The sequence below is a fragment of the Ranitomeya variabilis genome, chromosome 5 (assembly GCF_051348905.1).
Source record: "Ranitomeya variabilis isolate aRanVar5 chromosome 5, aRanVar5.hap1, whole genome shotgun sequence".
NCBI classification, from domain to species: domain Eukaryota; kingdom Metazoa; phylum Chordata; class Amphibia; order Anura; family Dendrobatidae; genus Ranitomeya; species Ranitomeya variabilis.
In genome coordinates, this window is record NC_135236.1 from 379,283,876 (window position 1) to 379,309,974 (window position 26,099).

Here is a 26,099-nt window from a genome sequence, read left to right on the forward strand (position 1 = left end):
TCATTTTTCGAGGCGGAGGCTTCAGTATCTTGTCAAATGGAAGGGTTATGGCCAGGAGGATAATTCTTGGGTTGTTGCCTCTGATGTTCATGCTGATGATTTGGTTCGTGCCTTTCATTTGGCTCGTCCGAATCAGCCTGGGGGCTCTGGTGAGGGTTCGGTGACCCCTCCTCAAGGGGAGGGTACTGTTGTGAATTCTGCTCTTGGGCTCCCTCCGGTGGTTGTAAGTGGTAGCGCTGCTGTCTCTGAATCGCATCATTTATCAGGTGTTTTCACTTTTTGCAATTTTGACTGGGCTATTTAGTCTTGCTTCACCCTTTAGTCAGTGCCAGTTGTCCATTGTTCCTGGAGGATTCACATCCCTGCCTGGTCTCTTCTGCTTTGCAGTTCGTTTCAACAAAGATAAGTTCTGGCCTTGATTTTGCTGTCCACATGCTGTGGCCTTATTGTTCAGTTTTTTTCTATGTTTTGTCTTGTCCAGCTTGGTCTGTATAAGGATTTGTTTAGCCAAGCTGTTATCTCTGGAGATGCAGATATACCCTCCATATCTTTAGTTAGCTGTGGAGTTTTTGTATTTTCTGTGGTGGATATTTTCTAGTGTTTTAATACTGACCGCATAGTACTCTGTCCTATCCTTTCTATTTAGCTAGAAGTGGCCTCCTTTGCTAAATTCTGATTTCAGTCTGTGTATGTTTTTTCCCTCTCCTCTCACAGTCAATATTTGTGGGGGGCTGCCTATCCTTTGGGGATTTTCTCTGAGGCAAGATAGTTTTCCCTTTTCTATCTCTAGGGGTAATTAGTCCTCCGGCTGTGACGAGATGTCTAGGGAGCACTAGGTACATTCGACGGCTACTTCTAGTTGCGGTGTTAGGTTCAGGGTCTGCGGTCAGTACAGGTACCACCTTCTCCAGAGTACGTCTCATGCTGCTCTTAGGCCACCAGATCATAACAGGCTGCACAGAGAAAAACACTCGCCACTGTGTCAGTGGGGTTCATTAACGTCAGCTGTTCCCCTGCTGTGTAGCCGGCAACGTGTCCTGCAAACGCCACGCAGACACAACAGACACTAAGCTGCCTCCAGTGCAGGCTTCGGCCTACACTCTGCTCCTCTGCTCCTCCTTGATTCCCTGGGCTCTGACACTGACAGTTGGTGCTCAGAAGTGCTGGCTGCACAGAGAAAAACACTCGCCACTGTGTCAGTGGGGTTCAGTAACGCCAGCTGTTCCCCTGCTGTGTAGCTGGCAACGTGTCCTGCAGACGCCACACAGACACAACAGACACTAAGCTGCCTCCAGTGCAGGCTTCGGCCTACACTCTGCTCCTCTGCTCCTCCTTGATTCCCTGGGCTCTAACACCGCCAGTTGGTGTTCGGAAGTGCTGGCTGCACAGAGAAAAACACTCGCCACTGTGTCAGTGGGGTTCAGTAACGTCAGCTGTTCCCCTGCTGTGTAGCCGGCAACGTGTCCTGCAAACACCACGCAGACACAACAGACACTAAGCTGCCTCCAGTGCAGGCTTCGGCCTACACTCTGCTCCTCCTTGATTCCCTGGGCTCTAACACTGCCAGTTGGAGCTCGGAAGTGCTGGCTGCACAGAGAAAAACACTCGCCACTGTGTCAGTGGGGTTCAGTAACGTCAGCTGTTCCCCTGCTGTGTAGCCGGCAACGTGTCCTGCAAACGCCACGCAGACACAACAGACACTAAGCTGCCTCCAGTGCAGGCTTCGGCCTACACTCTGCTCCCGCTGCTGACCCTTGGCTCCAACACCGCTAGTTGGGGCTCTAGGAAGACAATCTTGAATAGGTCCCCCTGGTTCCAGTACCGTCAGCTGGTTCCGGGCAGAGCCTTTGGCTTAGGTGCCTCCTTCTGGGTATCCGAGTTCCACCAACATCAGGTGGTCCTTAGTAGTGCTTTCTGGCATGGGTACCTCCTGCTTAGTAACCGGGTTCCAGTAACATCAGCTGGTCCTGGGTAGTTCCATTGGCTCTTGTACCTTCTGCTCCCCATCCTGATTCCAGTACCGTCAGATTTTTCCGGGCAGAGCCTTTGGCTTAGGTGCCTCCTTCTGGGTATCTGAGTTCCACCAACGTCAGGTGGTCTTTGGTAGTGCTTTCTGGCATGGGTACCTCCTGCTTAGTAACCGGGTTCCAGTAACGTCAGCTGGTCCTCGGTAGTTCCATTGGCTCTTGGACCTTCGGGTAGCTATCTGAGTACCAGTTCCATCAGCTGGTTCTCGGCATTTTCTCAGCCTTCTTGTACCTTCTGCTACATTTCCAAGTTCAAGACCCTAAAGACGATGACCCGGAAGACCGAGAAGCAGAAGAACAAGAGGCTGCAGAACAGAGAGCAGAAGAGCATTAAGCATAAGACTAAACATCAGAGCAAAATATATTATCTAAATTATAAGCAGAAGAAGACTAAGCAGTGTATGGGGGTGAGTCCGTTCCTCCTCGTGGTGCCCCTGGAAAAAGCCTGCTGCTGCAGGCCTAACTGAACGCGGACAAATCCTGTTGTAAATCTTTTGTGACAGGCAGAATGTAAGGTGTAATCTTCAAACTTTTATAGATAACAACTACAGGAATGCCTGTCACAAATAAGAATATGATGAAGAATAATAGTTTAATAAAAAGAATATGAAGAATGTAACAAAAAAAATAATAGGTAGAAGATGAAGAAGAAGATGAATAAGGTGAAGAAGAAGTTGATGTCAAAGATGCTGCTGCTGAGGATGATGAAGAAGAAAGTGTGGGAGAAGTAAAAAGGAAGGTGAAGGGCTTGGAAGTAGTGAAACATCAATATCTGACAAAATAAAAAAAACCTTAACACAGTCAATATCTTTGTAACTCCGAACGTCTTAAAAAAAAATTAAAATTCCTGCTATTCTATTTGATTGGGCTAAACCTATCTGCCTTTAATGTCTCAACCACCTCCCCCAATACATCCTACATTATTCTTAGTTTTTTTCCTTCATATAGAATGAACCTACAAGGAAAGAAAGGGTTTATTTTAATTCCGATATTTTGGGCCCATTGACTTGCATTGGTATCGGGTATCGGTATCGGCGATATCCGATATTTTTTGAATATCGGCCGATCCAATCCGATACCGATACTTTCCGATATCAGAAGGTATCGCTCAACACTACTCCTAAGATGGTTGGTGGTGACGATGCCATCATCAGCATCACTATTACTGTCATCTAAATGCTGGACCACACTTTAAATACTCTAGTTGAGGAGGTGGTGGTGGTCCCGGGGAAGACAAGGAAGCAGAGGAAGATGTCTTTAGGGTTAACAATATCTCTAAGTTCAGGTCTGTTATCCCACAGGCTGTTGCTATGGAAGGAACAAATGGAGGCGGAACAAATGGAGAAGGACCATGAAAATGATGAGAAGGAAGAGGTGATGGACACGCAGCAGTTAGGAGATGAACAGGATAATGATTCCCTCTCTGTTGTCCATGGTTGTCATGAGGGGATGGAGGAGGAAAGCTTGAGTGTTATCCCACCACCAAAACACTTTGGACCTCTTGAATAAGACCGATCCATGTGCGCCTTCTTGCAGCACTATGTGCAACATGATTGATACCCGTATAGTTATTATTCAAAAGAGTGCTGATTTCTGGGTGCCATTGTGTTCTCTCCATGATACAAAAGTACATTTTGCCATTTGCCTCCCCCCTGAAAAAGGGACGCGCCCATTCTGCAGTATCAAAATATGCTTGAAGACAATCTTGACAGTGGTTTTTCCAAACACAGCAGTAATGCACACATTTTGCATCACAGTAATAGGCTTCAAACCACAGAAACATTGAGTCGTCAAGGCAAAAACATTAGCAGTCTTGCAGCGCTGGAGTCCTGTGTTCCAACCCCACCAAGGACAACATCTGCAAAGAGTTTGTATGTTCTAACCATGAATGCAAGGGTTTCCTCCCAGTATTTATTATTCTACCCACACTCCTAAGACATACAGATAGTTAATTTCGATTGTGAGTCCCAATGGTGACAGTGGCAGTAATATGTGTAAATGTCTGTAAAGCGAATGTTGAATTATTGGCACTATATAAGTGAGAAAAAAAAATTGAAATTGATGCTCAGCCCCACTCAAGTGGCACAAATATCAGTTTCGTAGATTACTATTGTCAGAAAAATGTAAGAATAGTAACACGAGGAGTTGACTGCCCGTGGAGGACTGCCAGTCTCTGAGGCCTACTGCTACAGGCAACACATGAAGGAGACTCAACCAGGAGTCTACACATTTCCAAAAATTTAATCACAGTAGAAATATTATAAAAGGGACCGACAAATCTTCCACTACATCCAACCCAGCAGATGGACACCCAACCAGGATTGTTCAAATTTCCAAAAATTAGCGGCAGACGCCAATAAAGTGGCATCAATTTCACCACAGTAGAAATAATATAATAGGGACTGACAGGTCTTCCACTAAACCCAACTCAGCAGATGGACAGTTGGACACCTAACCAGGAGTGCTCACATTTCATACAATTAGTGGCAGAGACCACCAAAATGGCATAATTTTCACCAGAGCAAAAATAGTATAATGGGGAGGAACATCTCTTCCACTGCAGCCAACCCAGAGGATGTACACCCAACCACGAGTGAACACATTTCCAAAAATTAGTTGGAGACACCATCAAAGTGGTATCAATTAAAAGAGAGTAGAAATAGTATAATAGGGACTGACTAGTGTTGAGCATTCCGATACCGCAAGTATCGGGTATCGGCCGATACTTGCGGTATCGGAATTCCGATACCGAGTTCCGATACCTTTGTGATAGGAATTTAGGACCTGAGAATGACGTCGCGGCTTGTGATTGGTCGCGTGGCGGTCACATGAGCTTCACGCGACCAATCAGAAGCCGTGACGTCATGGAAGGCCTTAAATGCGCTCATTTTAAGCAAAGAAGGCTGCCGGTTAACAGCGGTAAGGTGCAGGGGCCTCCGGAGAGGTGAGTATATCAATATTTTTTATTTTAATTCTTTATTTTACACATTAATATGGATCCCAGGGCCTGAAGGAGAGTTTCCTCTCCTTCAGACCCTGGGAACCATCAGGATACCTTCCGATTCTTGGTGTCCCATTGACTTGTATTGGTATCGGGTATCGGTATCGGCGATATCCGATACTTTTCGGGTATCGGCCGATACTATCCGATACTTTCAAGTATCGGACGGTATCGCTCAACACTAGGACTGACACATCTTCCACTACAACTAACCCAACAAATGGACACCGAACCAAGAGTGTTCACATTTCCAAAAATTAGTGGCAAATACCAATAAAGTGGCTTCAATTTCAACACCTACCCCATTTACACCTTGAATACCAAGCCTAATCGCCCTTCTACCACAACCTCGCTTTTTCTCAGTCATGTTGCTCAGATAGTGTGCTATGAGCACAGTATTAGCAACTACAAATTAGATTTTTTACTATGCTCCACTTCTGCACAGCTGAATTTCAGTGGCACTAAATGATTAGGTGAAATATGGTGTGCTGAATCACGCTAATCACAGAAAAAAAAATTCAGTGGGGATGAGGCCTGTATGACAAAGAAGATATGCTCCAAACTATTTAAAACTGAGATCTTTCCTACTGTATGATGTTAGTAACAGAAGATTATTGGGGGGCCTGTTGATAAGGACTGGATAAGATTGACTAGATGCTCCAAACAATTTAAAAGTAATATGTCCCCTACTGTATGATGTTAATAACAGAATAAATTTTGGGGGGCCTGTCGATAAGGCCTGTATAAGATTGAGTGGATTCTCAAAACAGTTTAAAAGTGACATGTCCCCTACTGTATGACGCTAGTAATAGAACAATTTTTGGGGGCTGGAATAAGGAACCTACAACAGGATCAATATCAGGGCAGCTATGGGAAGTACAAGATCCAGGATCTAGCCTATAACTGCTACTCATCTACCCAACACCAATTACTAGAGAGCGTTTGATGCTCGTCAGACGATAGGTGTAACAGATGCGTGTCTCAAGCTAGGTATACAAGATGCCTGTCACGATCCAATTTTGGATTTGTGGCAGCTCTGGTTCCACACACATTAAAACTTTTTTCCTTTCAGGCCATTGGGGGTTAAATGCAGTTATTCCCCGCTGGCAACCTGGTGTTACTGCAGTGTTGTTGGGTCAGCTGATATTGCTGGTGACCACACCCACATCCTTTAATAGGTCACCTGGTGCATCAGCTGACTGTTGGTGATACAGGTCCTTTCTGGAGACCAACCTAGCAGGAGCAGCTCCCTGGTGTCAGCCAAGTCTGGTGTTTCAAGCTCTGTTGCTGTACTATCTGTGGTGTGGAGTTTAGCAGTGGTGTGCACAAGCTATGTGCTGATTTTTTGTTACCTTGTCCCTTTGTAGTTTGTGCATTCACCTTTTGGTATCGTGTTCAACTCACTCTCATATTGTGTCATCCTGTTTATTTACTTTGTGGTGCTGTTAACTTTCTTCACCTCTTGGGGTGGGGGTTGGGGCTTTAGCTCAGGGTTTAACAGGAGATATCGACAGGTGGGTGACTTGGTCCTCCCTACCTTCAAGGGTACCCCCAATTTAAGGAAAGAGAAGGCCCCCCCTAGCCTGAGGGGCAGTTCAGGGGCCCAGATTCCTCATCCCCTGTTTTCCCATTACTGCCCCGTGGCATTGCCTGTGAGAAATTGATGCCAAAGATGCACATAATCTAGAAGATTTCCACCCAAAAATTAAAAAGTGGCATGTCCCCTACTGTGTGACATTAGTAAGAGAAACTTTTTTGGGGGCCTGTCGATAAGGCCTGTATAAGATTGACTAGATGCTCCAAACAATTTAAAAGTGACATGTCCCTACTGTATGACATTAGTAACAGTAGAATTTTTGGGAGCCTGTCGATAAGGCCTGTATACTGTAAGATTGAGTGGATGCTCCAAACAATTTAAACGTGACATGTCCCTTACTGTATGATGTTAGTAACAGAAGAATTTTTTGTGGCCTATGGAGCAGGCCTCTATAACACACTAGATGCTACAAGCTATTTTTACAGCCAGGTCCCTTACTGTATGAAGTTAATAACAGAATAATTTTTTGTGGCCTCTGGATCAGGCCTCTACAGCATAATTTCAACCCAGCCAAATGATAAAGTATGATATGGTGTGTTGTCTAACTTTTTGCAACTGAAAAACTTAAACATTTTTAAACGTACCTTTGGTCTGCAGACAGGTTCATATCATCGCCACAAAATGACAACGTGGGATACAGCAGGCTGTTTCACATTTAGCAACAGAAAAAATTAAAACTTTTTTAATGTGCCATAGGTCTGCAGACAGTTTTATATCACCACAGCACTAAATGACAAGGTGGGATACAGCAGGCTGTTTAATATTTTTTCACTATCTACATGTGAATTAGAATGCTAAACTCATGCATGGATCACAATAGAAGCAGTGCACAACACGTTCCCTGCTGGCTTTGTCTGTGGACCTCAGTAATGTTCAAAAAGGAAAAAAAAATGCTGGAAGGTAAATTTAACAGCCACACTGGACAGTATCTTGCTACACTAGCTGACTGATATACAACCATCTATCTAACTAGCTAAAATCTTGTTGTCAACAGTGGCAGCATCAGGAGCAGCCTCTCTGCGCTGTTACTCTGACAAAATGGCGCTAAAACAAGATGTCCGCTATTTATATGGAGATTGGCATGTGATTTCAGCAGCCAATGACACAAGCTGTAGTGTCAGGAGATTGGGTGTTTCCTGCATCCTGATTTGCTAGCCACATTGTGCACATATAAAGTTAGGAGAAAAAAATGACTGCTGTGCTGTGCTTCCAAGAATGCCGCGCCTTTGCAAACTTTGCAAACCCCCTCCCCTAATCAAATATATAATAATGGTACACTCATAATACACCACAATTATCATTGCTGAAGTGCTGAAAATATTTTTGTGGCAACGCAAATATTTTCCCCTTTACTGAATATTACTGATTTTTTGCCGATTTTATAAAATTTTGCTCGGCTTTCCGATCACAAATCCGAATGTGCCATATTTGTGCCGAGTTTATGTTTGTGGATCATTTTACGAACAAATTCACTCATCACTACACAGAATGCCTTTATGGGTGCAAAGATATTTCCCATTGATTCTGCAAAAAGTATTGTTTATTTGTCTTATCTTGCAAAGTCTTTGTGGCTTGAGGCCTTTATTGAATGTGGTTCTGTAGCTAATTTTGTTGATGCCAAGGTGGCAAAGGATCTTGGTCTAACTTTGTTAAAATTATGTTTTCCTATGAAAGTTACTTCTATTGATGATACGACTCACACCCAGAGTGTGGTAAAGTACATCACTAAGGAGGTGTCCCTTCTTGTTGGTACATTACTGTACATTTTTAATCTATGTCATGTTTTCTCATTGAAAATATGTCTGCAGCCATGGTTTTCGGCATGTCTTGGTTTACGTAAACATAACCTGTTCATTTACTGGCTCTTGGGTGATATTGTGTGTTGGAGCCCTGAGCCTGAGACTTTATCTGTGAATTTGCCTAAATCCAAACCCAATGAAATATATATTTAAACATTTTTGTGATGCATTTTTTGTGTCTGAATTGGAAAAATTACCACCATATAGGGATTATGATTGTCCCATTTACCTGTTAAGCAACTCTCGTCTACCAAATTGTAAAATACATGATTATTCTAGTCCAGAACTACAGGCCATGAACGATTATATAGAAGACAGTCTGCAAAAAGGGTTAATGAGACCGTGCATATCACCAGAAGACTCCGGTTTCTTTTTTTGTTGGTAAAAAAAGATGGCTGGCTCAGACCATGTATTGTGTTGTGAACTCTGTTTTCAGGCTCCCTCTTGTGGTCACAGGTGGTATTGTGTGACTTTTGTTTTGGGCTCCCCCTGGTGGCTTTGTTTGTTATCCTGCGGGTCTGTGGCTGATCAGCTGCCTTGTCATTCACTTGGGAGTTTCCTATTTTAGCTCTGTTTCACTTCCACTTGTTGCCGGCTGTCAATGTACTCAGTGCTATTCTGATTACTCCTGATTATCTTCGGTTTCAGTCTCTTCAGGAGAAGCTAAGTTCTGTTTAATTATTTTTTGCTCATCAGTCTGCAATATGATTTCTGTGTATGATGAGTTTAGTCCAGCTTGCTAATATGTGATTTCTTCTGCTGGTTTGCTCTGGGGTACAGATCAAGCGATCTCTGCGTGGATATTTTGAATAGGGTTTTTAATTGACCGCACAGTTCCCTTTCTATTTTCTGCTTTCTAGTGTTAGCGGGCCTCATTTGCTAAATCTAATTTCATCTCTGCGTTTGTGCTTTCCCCTTAACTCACCGTTAATATTTGTGGGGGGCTATTCTATATCTTTGGGGTCATTTCACTGAGGCAAGTAAGGACTTTCGTTCCCTCTAGGAATAGTCAGTTTCTCAGGCCATGAAGAGACGTCTAGGATTTTCAGGTAACGTTCCACGGCTGCCTATAGTTGTTTGCGGATAGGATCAGGTTGCGGTCAATTCAGTTACCACTTCCCCAGAGTTTGTAGTCGGTTTAGTTACTTAGCTAGTCCTACTTGTGACCCTTGCCACTAGGATCATAACAGTACAGCCGGCCGGTAAAGTGTTAATTGCATGGCAGAAGCAGGAGAAAAGAAGCCTTGAGAATTTTTTTTTTTTTTGCCGTGTGTCTAGCTGCTGTGTGTCTAACTTCTCCTCTTAATCTTGGTGTGGCTCTGAACTCAGCTGCTGATATGGATATTCAGAGTTTGGCCTCCAGTGTAGATCATCTTGCTGCAAGGGTACAAAGTATTCAGGATTTTGTTGTTCACAGTTCTATGTCAGAGCCTAGAATACCTACTCCGGAGTTGTTTTCTGGAGATAGATCTAGGTTCCTGAATTTTAAGAACAATTGTAAATTGTTTCTTTCTTTGAAACCACGTTCCTCTGGTGATTCCGTTCAGCAAGTTAAAATTATAATTTCTTTCTTGCGTGGTGACCCTCAAGATTGGGCCTTCGCATTGGCGCCAGGGGATCCGGCATTGCTCAGTGTTGATGCGTTTTTTCTGGCCCTTGGATTGCTCTATGAGGAACCTAATCTTGAGAACCAGGCTGAAAAAGCATTGTTGGCCCTCTCTCAGGGGCAAGATGAAGCAGAGGTGTACTGCCAGAAATTTCGGAAATGGTCGGTGCTTACTCAGTGGAATGAGTGTGCCCTGGCTGCAAATTTCAGAAAAGGTCTTTCTGAGGCCATTAAGAATGTCATGGTGGGGTTCCCTATGCCTGCAGGCCTGAATGAGTCAATGACTCTGGCCATTCAGATTGATCGGCGTTTGCGGGAGCGCAAACCTGCGCACTATTTGGCGGTGTCTTCTGAACAGACACCTGAGTCTATGCAATGTGATAGAATTCTGACCAGAAGTGAACAGCAAAATTATAGACGGCAAAATGGGTTGTGCTTTTACTGTGGTGACTCAGCTCATGTTATCTCAGCATGCTCTAAGCGCAAAAAAAAGGTTGATAAATCTGTCACCATTGGTACTTTACAGCCTAAGTTCATTTTGTCTGTTACCCTGATTTGTTCCTTGTCATCTTACCCGGTTATGGCTTTTGTAGATTCAGGTGCTGCCCTGAGTCTGATGGACTTGTCATTTGCCAGGCACTGTGGTTTTGTTTTGGAGCCTTTAAAATTCCCTATTCCACTAAGGGGAATTGATGCTACGCCATTGGCTACGAATAAACCTCAGTACTGGACACAAGTGACCATGTGCATGACTCCTGTTCATCAGGAGGTGATTCGCTTTCTTGTGCTGCATAATTTGCATGATGTTGTCGTGTTGGGTCTGCCATGGTTTCAGACTCATAGTCCAGTCCTGGATTGGAAAGCAATGTCTGTGTCAAGTTGAGGTTGTCAGGGAATTCATGGCGACGCTCCTGTGGTGTCAATTGCTTCATCCACTCCTTCTGAAGTCCCTGTGTTTTTGTCAGACTACCAGGATGTATTTGATGAGCCCAAACTCAGTTCTCTATCTCCTCATAGGGATTGTGATTGTGCTATAAATTTGATTCCTGGTAGTAAGTTTCCTAAGGGACGACTTTTCAATTTGTCAGTGCCGGAGCATGCTGCCATGCGGAGTTATATAAAGGAGTCTTTGGAGAAAGGACTTATTCGCCCCTCCTCCTCCCCTCTTGGTGCGGGGTTCTTTTTTGTGGCTAAGAAGGATGGTTCTCTGAGACCTTGTATTGATTATCGCCTTCTAAATAAAATCACGGTCAAATTTCAGTATCCTTTGCCATTGTTATCTGATCTGTTTGCTCGCATTAAGGGGTCTAGTTGGTTCACCAAGATAGATCTTCGTGGTGCATATAACCTTGTGCGTATTAAGCAGGGTGATGAATGGAAAACTGCATTTAATACGCCCGAAGGCCATTTTGAGTACTTGGTGATGCCTTTTGGACTTTCTAACGCTCCTTCTGTCTTTCAGTCTTTTATGCACGACATCTTCCGCGAATATCTGGATAAATTTATGATTGTGTATCTGGATGATATTCTGTTTTTTTCTGATGATTGGGAGTCCCATGTTAAGCAGGTCAGGATGGTGTTTCAGGTCCTGCGTGCCAATGCTTTATTTGTGAAGGGCTCAAAATGTCTTTTTGGAGTCCAGAAGGTTTCTTTTTTGGGTTTCATTTTTTCTCCTTCTACTATTGAGATGGACCCAGTCAAGGTTCAGGCTATTCATGACTGGACGCAGCCTACATCTGTTAAGAGTCTTCAGAAGTTCTTGGGTTTTGCAAATTTTTACCGTCGCTTCATCGCTAATTTTTCTGGTGCTGTTAAGCCTTTGACGGATTTGACCAAGAAAGGTTCTGTTGTTACTAACTGGTCTCCTGCGGCTGTGGAGGCCTTTCGGGAGCTGAAGCCCTGGTTTTCTTCGGCTCCGGTCTTATGTCAGCCAGATGTCTCTCTTCCTTTCCAGGTCGAGGTTGATGCTTCCGAGATTGGAGCGGGGGCTGTTTTGTCGCAGAGAAGCGCCGATGTCTCTGTGATGAAGCCACATGCTTTCTTTTCAAGAAAGTTTTCGCCTGCCGAGCGGAATTATGATGTCGGTAATCGGGAGTTGTTGGCTATGAAGTGGGCATTTGAGGAGTGGCGACATTGGCTCGAGGGAGCTAAGCATCGTGTGGTGGTCTTGACTGATCACAAGAATCTGATTTATCTCGAGTCGGCCAAGCGGCTGAATCCTAGACAGGCTCGTTGGTCGTTGTTTTTCTCTCGTTTTGATTTCGTGGTCTCGTACCTGCCTGGTTCGAAGAATGTAAAGGCTGATGCTCTTTCTAGGAGTTTTGTGCCTGACTCTCCTGGAGATTCAGAGCCAGCTGGTATTCTCAGAGAAGGGGTGATTTTGTCTGCCATCTCCCCAGATATGCGACGAGTGCTGCAGGAGTTTCAGGCAGATAGACCTGACTGTTGTCCACCGGAGAGACTGTTTGTCCCGGATAGATGGACCAGCAGAGTTATTTCCGAGGTTCATTCTTCGGTGTTGGCGGGCCATCCTGGAATATTTGGTACCAGAGATTTGGTGGCCAGGTCCTTTTGGTGGCCTTCCTTGTCATGGGATGTGCGTTCCTTTGTGCAGTCTTGTGGAATTTGTGCTCGGGCTAAGCCTTGCTGTTCTCGTGCCAGTGGTTTGCTATTACCTTTGCCTGTCCTGAAGAGGCCTTGGACGCACATTTCCATGGATTTTATTTCAGATCTCCCTGTCTCTCAGAGAATGTCTGTCATCTGGGTGGTGTGTGATCGTTTTTCTAAGATGGTCCATTTGGTGCCCTTGCCTAAGTTGCCTTCCTCCTCCGAGTTGGTTCCGCTGTTTTTTCAAAATGTGGTTCGTTTGCATGGGATCCCTGAAAATATTGTTTCCGACAGAGGATCCCAGTTTGTGTCTAGATTTTGGCGGACCTTTTGCGCTAAGATGGGCATTGATTTGTCTTTTTCATCGGCCTTCCATCCTCAGACGAATGGCCAAACCGAACGAACTAATCAGACCTTGGAAACCTATTTGAGATGTTTTGTTTCTGCTGATCAGGACGTCTGGGTGACTTTTTTGCCGTTGGCCGAGTTTGCCCTTAATAATCGGGCTAGTTCTGCTACTTTGGTTTCTCCTTTTTTTTGTAATTCGGGGTTTCATCCTCGTTTTTCCTCGGGTCAGGTGGAGCCTTCTGACTGTCCTGGAGTGGATGTTGTGGTGGATAGGTTGCATCAGATTTGGAATCATGTTGTGGACAATTTGAAGCTGTCACAAGAGAAGGCTCAGCGCTTTGCCAACCACCGTCGCTGTGTGGGTCCCCGACTTCGCGTTGGGGACTTGGTGTGGTTGTCTTCTCGCTTTGTTCCTATGAAGGTCTCCTCTCCTAAGTTCAAGCCTCGGTTTATCGGTCCTTATAAGATTTTGGAAGTCCTTAACCCTGTGTCATTTCGTTTGGACCTCCCTTTCGTTCCCTCTAGGAATAGTCAGTTTTTCAGGCCGTGAAGAGACGTCTAGGATTTTCAGGTAACGTTCCACGGCTGCCTATAGTTGTTTGCGGATAGGATCAGGTTGCGGTCAATTCAGTTACCACTTCCCCAGAGTTTGTAGTCGGTTTAGTTACTTAGCTAGTCCTACTTGTGATCCTTGCCACTAGGATCATAACAGTATTGACTATCGGGAACTCAACAAAATTACTGTGAAGAATCATATATGCAAATTGCCTCTTCTGAGAAAAAGAGGACTTAACTCTATAGCGCCACCTGTTGGAAGTAGCGATCCTACAAGTCACAATCAACCCTTTAACGAGTCGTGCAATATGACTTAGGATTAAAGCCAAATCAGTATCTCAATTCGCAGACACAGTGTTTCGGGCTGTTGGCCCTCGTCAGTGCGAAGCATGAGAACTGATTTGGCTAGGTGAGAGGCTCTGGACTGGGGTCTAAGGGGTAACGTTTCTCCTTATGGAGAGTGACATATCAGCTGGCTTGTCAAGGTAAGGAGGCGTATTCGCCGTGCAATGCTCCTCGGAGCTTTTTCCGTTTTTCCATTTTCGTTTTTCGCTACCCTCCTTCCCAGAGCCATAACTTTTTTATTTTTCCGTCAATTTGGCCATGTGAGGGCTTATTTTTTGCGGGACGAGTTGTACTTTTGAACGACATCATTGGTTTTAGCATGTCGTGTACTAGAAAACGGGAAAAAAATTCCAAGTGCAGTGAAATTGCAAAAAAAGTGCAATCCCACACTTGTTTTTTGCTTGCCTATTTTGCTAGGTTCACTAAATGCTAAAACTGACCTGCCATTATGATTCTCCAGGTCACTACGAGTTTATAGACACCTAACATGACTAGGTTATTTTTCACCTAAGTGGTGAAAAAAAATTCCAAACTTTGCAAAAAACAAAACAAAACAAAATTGCGCCATTTTCCGATACTCGTAGCGTCTCCATTTTTCGTGATCTGGGGTCAGGTGAGGGCTTATTTTTTGCGTGCCGAGCTGGCGTTTTTAATGATAGCATTTTGGTGTAGATACGTTCTTTTGATCGCCCGTTATTGCATTTTAATGCAATGTCGTGGCGACCAAAAAAACGTAAATCTGGCGTTTCGATTTTTTTTCTCATTACGCCATTTAGCGATCAGGTTAATGCTTTTTTTTTATTGATAGATCGGGCGATTCTGAACGCGGCGATACCAAATATGTGTAGGTTGGGTTTTTTTTTTATTGATTTATTTTGATTGGGGCGAAAGGGGGGTGATTTAAACTTTTATATTTTTTTTATTTTTTTCACATTTTTAAAAACTTTTTTTTTTTACTTTTGCCATGCTTCTATAGCCTCCATGGGAGGCTAGAAGCAGGCACAGCCCGATCGGCTCTGCTACATAACAGCGATCATCAGATCGCTGTTATGTAGCTAAAATGCAGGTGTGCTGTGAGCGCCGACCACAGGGGGGCGCTCACAGCCACCGGCAATCAGTAACCATAGAGGTCTCAAGGACCTCTATGGTTACCTTCCTGACACATCGCCGACCCCCGATCATGTGACGGGGGTCGGCGATGCGCTCATATCCGGCCGCACGGCCGGATGCGGTAGTTAAATGCCGCTGTCTGAGTTTGACAGCGGCATTTAACTAGTTAATAGCGGCGGGTGATCGCGATTTCACCCGCCGCTATTGCGCGCACATGTCAGCTGTAAAAAACAGCTGACATGTCGCGACTTTGATGTGCGCTCACCGCCGGAGCGCACATCAAAGCGGGGGTCCCGACATGTGACGTACTATACCGTCACATGTCGGGAAGGGGTTAAATATGCAAATTGCCTCTTCTGAGAAAAAGAGGACTTAACTCTATAGCGCCACCAGTTGGAAGTAGCGATCCTACAAGTCACAATTTACCCTTTAACGAGTCGTGCAATATGACTTAGGATTAAAGCCAAATCAGTATCTCAATTCGCAGACACAGTGTTTCGGGCTGTTGGCCCTCGTCAGTGCGAAGCATGAGAACTGATTTGGCTAGGTGAGAGGCTCTGGACTGGGGTCTAAGAGGTAACATTTTTCCTTATGGAGAGTGACATACCAGCTGGCTTGTCAAGGTAAGGAGGCTTATTCGCCGTGCAATGCTCCTCTGGGAAATTAAATATGCAAATTGCCTCTTCTAAGAAAAAGAGGACTTAACTCTATAGCACCACCTGTTGGAAGTAGCGATCCTACAAGTGAAGAATCAGTATCCTCTGCCACTCAACCCTGGCTCTTGGGAGCCTGCTAGTTCACTAAACTTGATCTCAGTGGTGCGTATAACCTGATGAGTATCAGAAAAGAATATGAATGGAAGACAGCATTTAATACACCTGAAGGTCACTATGAGTATCTTGTGATGCCTTTTGGGCTAAGTAAAGCACCTGCTGTTTTTTTTGTTTTTTTAATTATGAGATATAACTGGTCAGTATGTGTTTTTCTATCTGGATGACATTTTTGTTTATTCACTTGATATTAAATCATCACACATTCTGCATGTACATAATGTTCTCCAAAGACTCAGACAATTTTTATTTGCTAAACTTGAATAATGTGTGTTCTTGTTTCAAGAAGTATGTTTTTATGGGGTATATCTTGTCTGCTAAAGGTTTTCTAATGAACCCCTCCAATGTCCAAGCTATTAAGGAGTGTGTACAGCCCAAGTTTCTGAAGGCCCTGCAGCATTACCGACTACTAGCATAAATATATTAAACATTTTTCCAAGATTGTCAAACCACTTACTGACTTTCACCAAGAAAGGGGCAGATGTAGTAATTGGAAGCCGGAAGCCATCTCTGCTCTCACTGAGTTAAAAGAACGCTTCTCATCTGAAACTGTATTGGTCCAGCATGACCTAGAACATCCTTTTATAGCGCAGGTTGATGCCTCAGGGATTGGAATAGGACCAATGTTGTAACAGGGTACACTGTCTCGCATTCAACTCCATCCATGTGCCTTCTTTTCAAGAAAATTTTCTTCTGCTGAAAGCAACTATAATATTGGCAGTTGTGAATTGTTGGCAATCAAATGGGCCTTTGAGTAATGGTGCCACTTCTTTGAAGGTGCCAAGGATAAAATCACAGTTTTCAAAGACCTTAAAAGTCTGACATATCTTTAGTCATCCAAAAGACTAAATCCTAGATAAGCTGGATTTGCCTTCTTCTTCTTTAGGTTTGATTGTGTAGTGACATGTAGACCTGGTACAAAAACATGAAAACCAATACTGTCTACTGAATTTAATGCCCATCTTAAACTGAGGACTTAGAACAAGTCCTCATTCTAGCAGAGGATATAGTTGTATCCACCATTTATCCAGATCTTGTTGAAGAGATAAAATTAAGAGTTAAGCCATGACAATATTCTGTCCCAAAAAATGATTTGTGCGTCCCCAGTTTCATCTGTGAGTACTCCAGGATTCTCATGATTCTGTCCTTGCTAGTTGATTAGCAATACAATCCGGCTAATAACCAGGAATTTTTGGTGGTCGACCACTGTTCAAGATTGTAGATAATATGTTAATGCTTGCAAAATTTGTGCCCAAACAAAAACACCCCAAACCCACCCTGCTGGATGTCTCCAGTCCTTACCCATTCCAAAATTTCTTCAGACCCAACTCTCCATGGATTTCATTACTGATCTCCCAATCTTAGAAGGAAAAACTGTGGTCCTTGCCCAGGGATCCATGTGTAAGTCCAAATCTCTGTACAAGGGTGAAAGTCAAATCTCTGGGAAATAGAGTAGCTTATGCCAAGCCTGTTCATGGTAGCCATTTTGTAGCTGCCATTTAACTACGAACAGTACACGCATGACAAGTAGACGTGCATTATTCCAACATAAAAGTGATCTAAAACATGCACTGATGCATTTCTGAAGAACAAGGTAAAAGTGATTTAATGGCCAAGTATGTCTACTGGTCTGAATCTAATTTTACACCTATGGGGAATTCTGTAGAGAGGTGTTGAGCATCACTCTCCATTCAGCATTCAGGTTCTAAAAGAGGTCATTTTTGAAGGATAGAAAAAGATAGTTGTTGCAAATTGTCGCCAATTTGTTCATTCCGTTCCTAGAAGACTTGGTGTTGTCCTTAAAAGTCACGGGGATCATACAAAAAAATAGATATAGTAGTTTTTGATGTGGGGTATATTCTTTTTTCATGAACTAATTTGAATAAAACTAAAATTTCATATTGAAAGTTATATTATTAACCTTACGTTTATGCTGTGGGTGAAAAATTGTTCTATGAAACTGAGTCTTACAAAATTTTGGAAATTGTTTTTATGTTCAGTGAGATATTGGTAAAAATCTTACTTTTCAAAGAGGGTGTACCAATTTATGCTTTATGCTTAGTACTGTTTCAAAATTATTTTGTCATGTCCAGGTGATCTTTAGCAAATGACAGTCTAACAGCAATGTTTATTCTCATGAGCAGTGGCTTTCACTTTGCAGTTCTGCCATGCACACTAATATTGTTAACCCCTTTCCGACATCGGGCGTAAATGTACGCCGTTGTCGGACACCCACCCTGTGATGTTGGCTCCAGAGAGGAGCCCACATCTTTTCCGGCACATGTCAGCTGTTTTGAACAGCTGATATGTGCCTCTAAGAGCTACAGGTGGAATCACGATCCACCCACAGCTGTTAACTAGTTAAATGCCGCTGTCAAACTCTGACAGCGGCATTTAATACGCACTTCCTGCAAGCGCGCCAGAAATTGCTTCGCAGGTCACCGATGGGTTAGCATGACAACCAGAGGTCTCCAGCAGACCTCTATGGTTGGCAATGCTGGATTGCTATGAGCACCACCTGATGGATGGCGCTCATAGCAAGTGAGCAATTCTGCTATATATAGGCTATCTGATCATCGCCTGTATGCAGCAGAGCCGATTGGGTTATGGCAGCTTCTAGTCTCCCATCGAGAATATAGAAGCATGCCAAAACTAAAAAAAAGTTTTTAAAAATATTAAAAAATAAAAAAGAATAAAAGTTTAAATCACCCCCCTTTCGCCCCATTCAAAATAAAACAATAAAAAAAAAATCAAACATACACATATTTGGTATCGCCGAATTCAGAATCACTCGATCTATCAATATAAAAAAAGAACTAACCTGATTGCTAAACAGAGGAATGAAAAAAGTCAAAACCCCATAATTACTTTGTTTTGGTCGCCGCAACATTGCATTAAAATGCAATAACGGGTGATCAAAAGATCGTATCTGCACCAAAATGGAATCATTAAAAATGTCAGATTGGCACACAAAATAAGCCCTAACCCAACCCAAGGTCACGAAAAATGGAGATGCTATGGGTATCAGAAAATGGCGCAATTTTTTTTCTTCAACAAACTTTGGAATTTTTTTCACCACTTAAATTAAAAAGAACCTATACATGTTTGGTGTCTATGAACTCATAGTGACCTGGAGAATCATAATGACTGATCACTTTTAGCATTTAGTTAACATGGTAAAAAACAACTGTGGGATTGCACTTTTTTTCAATTTCACAGCACTTGGAATTTTTTTCCCGTTTTCCAGTACATGCTTTATTAAAACCAATGGTGTCATTCAAAAGTACAACTTGTCCTGCAAAAACAAGCCCTCACATGGCCATTTTGACCAAAAAATAAAAATATTATGGCTCTGGGAAGAAGTAGAGCAAAAAATGAAAATGCAAAACTAAAAAATACCTCTGGTTGTTAAGGGGTTTAAGGAAACCTGTCAGCAGGATTTTGCTGAGTAAATTACAGACACTGTCTCCTCTTAACCAAACTATCTGCAAATACTAAAGTGCATATATTTTTGCCACCTAAAGACATATAATATTTGATCATATTTTTCTGTTTTCATTTCGTTCTGTATATACTTAGAGCTTGTGTTAAAATCTGATGTTGTAAAATGTATGCAGAATTATGGAAACAATGTTAACAGTTCACAAACTTTCAACCACTTGTGTATTTATTTTTAATTCACGTTTTCTGCATATAATTCTAAGGATAAAGTGTACCAGTGTAGAAGATACATGGACAGTAGCATGCTGCATGCCTGGTCATACTATTGAGGGTATATGTCAGGCCTAACTCAAATTCAGAGAGGGACAAAATAAAAAACTTGGACAAAGTCAAGGGTCAACCGTGATATGTATTAACAGCCCTCCACACAGTACAATGGGCCCCACATAGTCATCTATATATTACAATAAGCTCCACATAGTTCTCCATATATAATAATAGGCCCCACATTCTCCTTTATATAGAATAATGGGCCCCTCATAGTCCTCATACAGAATAATGGGCCCTACATAGTCCTCACTACAGTACAATGGGCTCCACATATTCCTACATACAGTAAAATGGAGGGCCAGTGCCAGAGTCTCTGGCCAAATATAATCACCCTGCTTGAGTGATTTGGCCTGTGGGCCAGAGTTTGACATGTGTGTGTTAAGGTGATTTGAATATAAGGGCCTCACTTCTAGAATGATTAGTCTTTTGTTCTGCTTTGCTCAAGATTTGCTCATTTTCCACAGCAGATGTATTACTAGATAAATATTTCCATTCATTTTATAGTTATTTGGCATCACACTCTTTTAATTTCTTCAAGTGGCTTTGCTCCCTGCTCCCTTTAATATTTTGTAACCAATGCAGTTTCTCTAAAAGGGCTCCTAAATTCCATTACTAGGTCTAATTACCTCTCTATTGATTTTGCATCATTGTCATCTCTTTTGGTGTCTATCCATTTTTTAAATAATGATGAAGTGAGAAATTAATACATTAACAAAATTAAATGTCACAGTTCCTTAATCTTGTTTATACTCGTCAGTCCTTTGACTTAGTTTCATAAAAGTGGAACAAATAACTGCAATTAATTTTTCATTGCTTAAATACTATTATCTACAGGTAATAAAATGTAGGTAATAAAATGCCATGATCAGGCAGTAATTATTATCGTGCTAATCACCATATATATATAAGTAATTCAGTATCCTTAATTAAATTTTGTATAATTGTCTCAAAAGGAACCTGACATCTATTATGTTATGCCCCTGATCAACGGGCAGCATGTATCAGCCACTGGCTGCATGATTTGAACCACACATGTTTGTTTAACTGTGAAATGTTGGGGGGTTTAAAAGCCAGCGGGCACTAAGCTGCACGGTAGACTATTTGGACAGGTGGCTCCCTTCTCGATGCCCCAGAGTGATAGGTCTCTCTTTGCAGGCATGTAAAGGGCAACCTGTTAGTCACTGGCAGTGGTCTGGGAGAAGCGTTCGGGACCTGCCTGTCTGAATAGTCTCCAGTGCTGCATGGACAATTGTGCAGCCAGTGTCTGATACATGCTGCATGTCACGACTCTGTTGTTGGGTGTCCTAAGACCACGAGCTTCTTCCCTGTCCCTAACGCTAGGGGACACTCTAACTCACTCTGCTTCCCGGATTACTTCTGATGGTGAAGATTCCAGGGTCATGTACCTTGTCTTAGCTCCTGAATCCACCCTCTGTCTGTACGCTTCCCTACCCAGGGAAGAGGGGAGTAGTAGTATACCGTAGTACACCAACCAGACTAACAAGGTAACAGGGGCAACAAAAAATACCAAGCATACAAATATTCTCACACATGTAACAGAGGAATGCACCAGGGAGTGGAGGATGGGGTTAAACCAAAGTAGGAGAAGAAAGGGAATTATCACACACTCAAAACTTTGCAACAGTGATAGATAACTCCACCAAATGCCTTTCTCCAATAATAACCAACAACAGCAAACTCCAGCCATGCAGTGTATGCTTTGTTTGACAATTAGTGCTAGCCAGGGCCTGGTTTATGTAGGAGATGGGAGTGGCTAACAATGCACAGCTGAGAGCCCCAAAGCTGGAGGAGCTTTCAACTGAGTAGATTAACCCCTGCACTGCCAAAAGAAATTTACACCATTTAATAAAAAGGTGACATGCTTCTAATCAGTGCAGGTGTAGGATAAATCATACACTGAGGTCTTCTGGCTCCTCTCTGTCCCGGTAAACCCGTGACATTGCCCGTGGTTTGGGCAGAATGTATTAGTTGTCAGGTTCCCTTTAAAGGAAGAGTCTCATTATAGATAATTCATGTCCACATGTTCTTTTAGAAAATATGAATATCAAATAGGGTGTTCTCAATTTAGGAATCCCCTTTTATGAGAAAGGGCAAAGAAATTCTAAAGGTACCTTCACACTAAACGATATCGCTAGCGATCCGTGTCGTTGCAGCATCCTGGCTAGCGATATCGTTGAGTGTGACAGGCAGCAGCGATCAGGATCCTGCTGAGATATCGCTGGTCGTTGGTTAAAGTTCAGAACTTTATTTGGTCGTCAGATCGCCGTGTATCGTTGTGTTTGACAGTAAAAGCAACGATACCAGCGATGTTTTACACTGGTAACCAGGGTAAATATCAGGTTACTAAGTGCAGGGCCGCGCTTAGTAACCCTATGTTTACCTTGGTTACCAGTGTAAAATGTAAAAAAACAAACAGTACATACTCACCTTCGCGTCCCCTGGCGTCCGCTTCCTGCACTGACTGAGTGCCGGCCGTAAAGTGAAAGCACAGCACAGCGTTGATGTCACCGCTCTGCTGTTAGGGCCGGTACTCACAGTCAGTGCAGGAAGCGGACGCCGGGGGATGCGAAGGTGAGTATGTACTGTTTGTTTTTTTACATTTTACACTGGTAACCAGGGTAAACATCGGGTTACTAAGCGCGGCCCTGCGCTTAGTAACCCGATGTTTACCCTGGTTACCCGGGGACTTCGGCATCATTGGTCGCTGGAGAGCGGTCTGTGTGACAGCTCTCCAGCGACCAAACAGCGACACTGCAGCGATCAGCATCGTTGTCTGTATCGCTGCAGCGTCGCTTAGTGTGAAGGTACCTTTAATATTAGTGGTTCCTGCATTGGTGGACTCAGACCATTTATAGTTGTCAAGTAATTTAATTATGGAACCCATGTGTATGGGGGCCGTTATATTATTTCATAATGGATTATGGCAGGAAACATTATGTTTAGCCAATTGTTATTCAATCATCCAATCCTTTTCCTTGTTTGAGAAATGATTCCGACAGCAGCACTCACATAAATGAAAACACAAACATTCAGCTGAGTGGACCACTCTTATATGTGGAAATCAGGAGAGATAGCTGTCGACCGAATTATCACTCAGCCTATAAGTTTCTAATGTGTATGACCAGCTTTAGTGAATGGGTTTTCAAAATTATTCAAATTTGTGACCTAGTTTAGGAGGAATATTGAGTGTAGGCTATTCAGTCTTCACATGATTTTGCATATCTCTTGCACAACCCTCTATTCTGCCCTCTAAAGAAATAGGAATTATTTTTTTCCACATATTTTTATTTGCATGTTTAGAAGGAGTTTTCTATGCCATATACTTTTTATGTACAGTTTAGGTGAAAGTAAGTCTGAATTTCTGACTTGTCAAATGTACACAAGGCCGTCATCAGGGCATTACTGCACTTACTGCTGTATGGGGTCCGGTGAGCAGCGGTACAAAGGGGGGCCCAGACTCTTCCTCTTGTGCTCCTGCCCCATTGTGCATTAAAGTGCAGTGTGCTGCGGCACACACGTTGGCGCTGGGGCCTGGGAGCTTTCTCGGCACTCCATGGCCGTCTAACCTCCGTCTTCTCTGCACGTCTGGTCAGGTGACTATGCATATGTCATGACTTCATCGTGTATGCGCTGTCATGTTCAAGAAAGCTAGAAGCAGGAGATTGTTTGTGAGGTACGTATGAAAAATGTTTTTTTTCTATTTTCTTTATAAAATGAATTAAATAGGTGAGGGGGACTGCAATTGATGAAGTGAGGGAGGGGATAGGGGACTGTAAATAATGAAGCGAGGGAGGGGATGGGGACTGCAAATGATAAAATTGTGGGGAGGGGGACTGCAAATGATAAAGTGAGTGGGGGACTGCAAATAAAGAAGTGAGTGAAGGAGGTGGACTGCGAATGATGAAATGAGGGGAGAGGGATGGCACATAATGAAGTGAGGGAGTGGAAGGGCACTGCAAATGATGACGTTAGTGGGGGAGAGGAACTGCAAATGATGAAGTGAGTGGGAGTGACTAAAAATGATGAAGTGAGTGGTGTGGGGGACTACAAATGATGAAGGGATAGGGACTGCACATGATGAAGTGGGGGGAGGGGGACTGCAAATGGTGAAGTGAGGGGCTAGGGGACTGCAAATGATGAAGTGAGGGATGGAAGAGGGCTGCAAATAATGAAGTGAGGGGAAAGTGCACTGCAAATGATGAAATGGTGGAGGGAAGGGCACTGCAAATGATGAAGTGGGGGAGGGAAGGGCACTGCAAATGATGAGGCAGGGGAGGGAGAGTGTAAATGATGAAGTGAGTGGGAGGGGACTGAAAATGATGAAATGAGGGAGAGGAGGGGCACAGCAAATTATGAAGTGAGGAGTGAGGGGGACTGCACATGATGAAGTGGGGGAGTGCACATGACTAAGAGAGTGGGGAAGGGGACTGTAAATGATGAAGTGAGTGGGGTGACAGCAAATGATGAAATGAGTGAAATGAGGGGGAGGGGACTGCACATGATAAAGTCAGTGAGGGAGAAGGACTGCATATGATGAAGTGATTGGGAGAGAAGGACTGCAAATGTTGAAATGAGGCATGGGGTAACACTGCAAATGATGAAGTGAGATGGAAAAGGGGACTGCACATGAAGTGAGTGAGGGGACTGCAAATGATGAAGTGAGGGGTAGGGACGGGGCAACCATCACCGCAATGCAGGGGCTGATGTAGCATGATGAGTACAAGAGCATCGACGCTACTAATAAATAAGTGACATGGATATCAGTGACTCTTTCTGTGTAAAAGACATCTATACAAAGGAAAAAATTATCTTTTGACACCCTTGTACATTAGAAATATATACGCTTGACCGATCGTGCCTGCAAATGATGAATTGAGGGCGAGGAACTGCAAATCATGAATTGAGGGTGGGGGACATCAAATGATGAATTGAGGGTGGGGGACAGGGGACTGCAAATGATGAATCAAAGGTGGGGAGGTAAGGAAAGCAAGTGATAAAATGAAGGTGGGGAAGGAGAGCAAATGATGACATGGGGGAGAGCAAATAGTGATCAATTTGTGAGGGAGGGGGGAGAAAATCATGATGCATTGTGATTGGTGGCTGGGAACAGTAAATGATGAATTGAGGGTGGGGGCAACAAATGATGATGAATTGTGGTGGGGCAGCAAATAATGATAAATTGAGAATGGTGTATTGAATGTAGAGGAAAGAAGTTGATCATGAACTAGAAAATTGAGGTGGGAAAGAGAGAAGACATGACATAATGAATTCGCACAGAAGGGGCATGTAAACATAATGAATCGGGGCAGCAGCAGGCACATAGTGGGGCCTGTTACAGGGTCTAATTAATTTATACATTTATTAGAGGAGGAGGGGAAGTAGCTATTTATAATTAATGGGGGCACAGTGGTGGATTATAGCTTATATTTGGAATGGTGGGTTGCATAATAACTATGTATTAATTGTGGGTACATGTCTGTATTCAGCTGTGTAGTGTAGAAGAAAGAGAAAAAGTGGGGAATGTGCTCGGGAAGAGGTGCTCTAGGTAACTGTGTTATTTTATGCAGAGATGAGTCCTGGCTAGAAGAAGAAATTTTATAAAACCAGAAAAAATAGGTAAATTTCAGTGTGGGAAAATATTTGTGTTGCCACAAAAGTATTTTCAGCTCTTTAGCAATGATAATGGTGGTGTACCATGAGCGTCTGGCACGTGTTTGATTAGGGGAGGGGGTTTTCAGCACTCAGAGGAGCGGCGTTCTTCTAAACAGTCATTTTTTCCCCTAACTTTATGTGTGCATATTGCGGCCAATTAATCAGGGTGCAGGAAACACCCACAATGTCCTGACACAATGGCTTGTGTCATTGGCTGCTGAAATTACATGTCCCTCTCCATATTAATAGCGGACATCTTGTTTTAGAGCCATTTTGACACTGTAGCAGCATAGAGAGGCTTTTCCTGACGCTGGCACTGTTAGAAGCCAGATTTTAGCTAGTTAGCTAGGTGGTTGTATATCAGTCAGATAGTGTTGCTAGCTAATGTCCAGTATGGCAGTTACATTTACCTACCAACATTTCTTTTTGCTATTACTGAGGTCCACAGACTAAGAAAGCAGGGCACATGTCCTACAAGTGCACTGCTTCTAGTGTGCTCCATGCATGAGTATAGCATTATAAATAATATTTTTTCACCAGCTAAATGTGAAACAACCTGCTGTATCCCACCTTGTCATTTTGTGCTGTGGTGATATCAAACTGTCTGCAGACCTAAGACACATTAAAAAATATATATATATATATATATATTTACTCTGTTGTTAAATGTGAAACAGCCTGCTGTATCCCACCTTGTTATTTTGTGCTATTTTGATATGAAACTGTCTGCAGGCCTAAGGCAAATTAAAAAAAATATTTTTTTCTGTTGCTAAATGTGAAACAGCCTGCTGTATCCCACATCTTCATTTTGTGCTGTAGTGATATGAAAC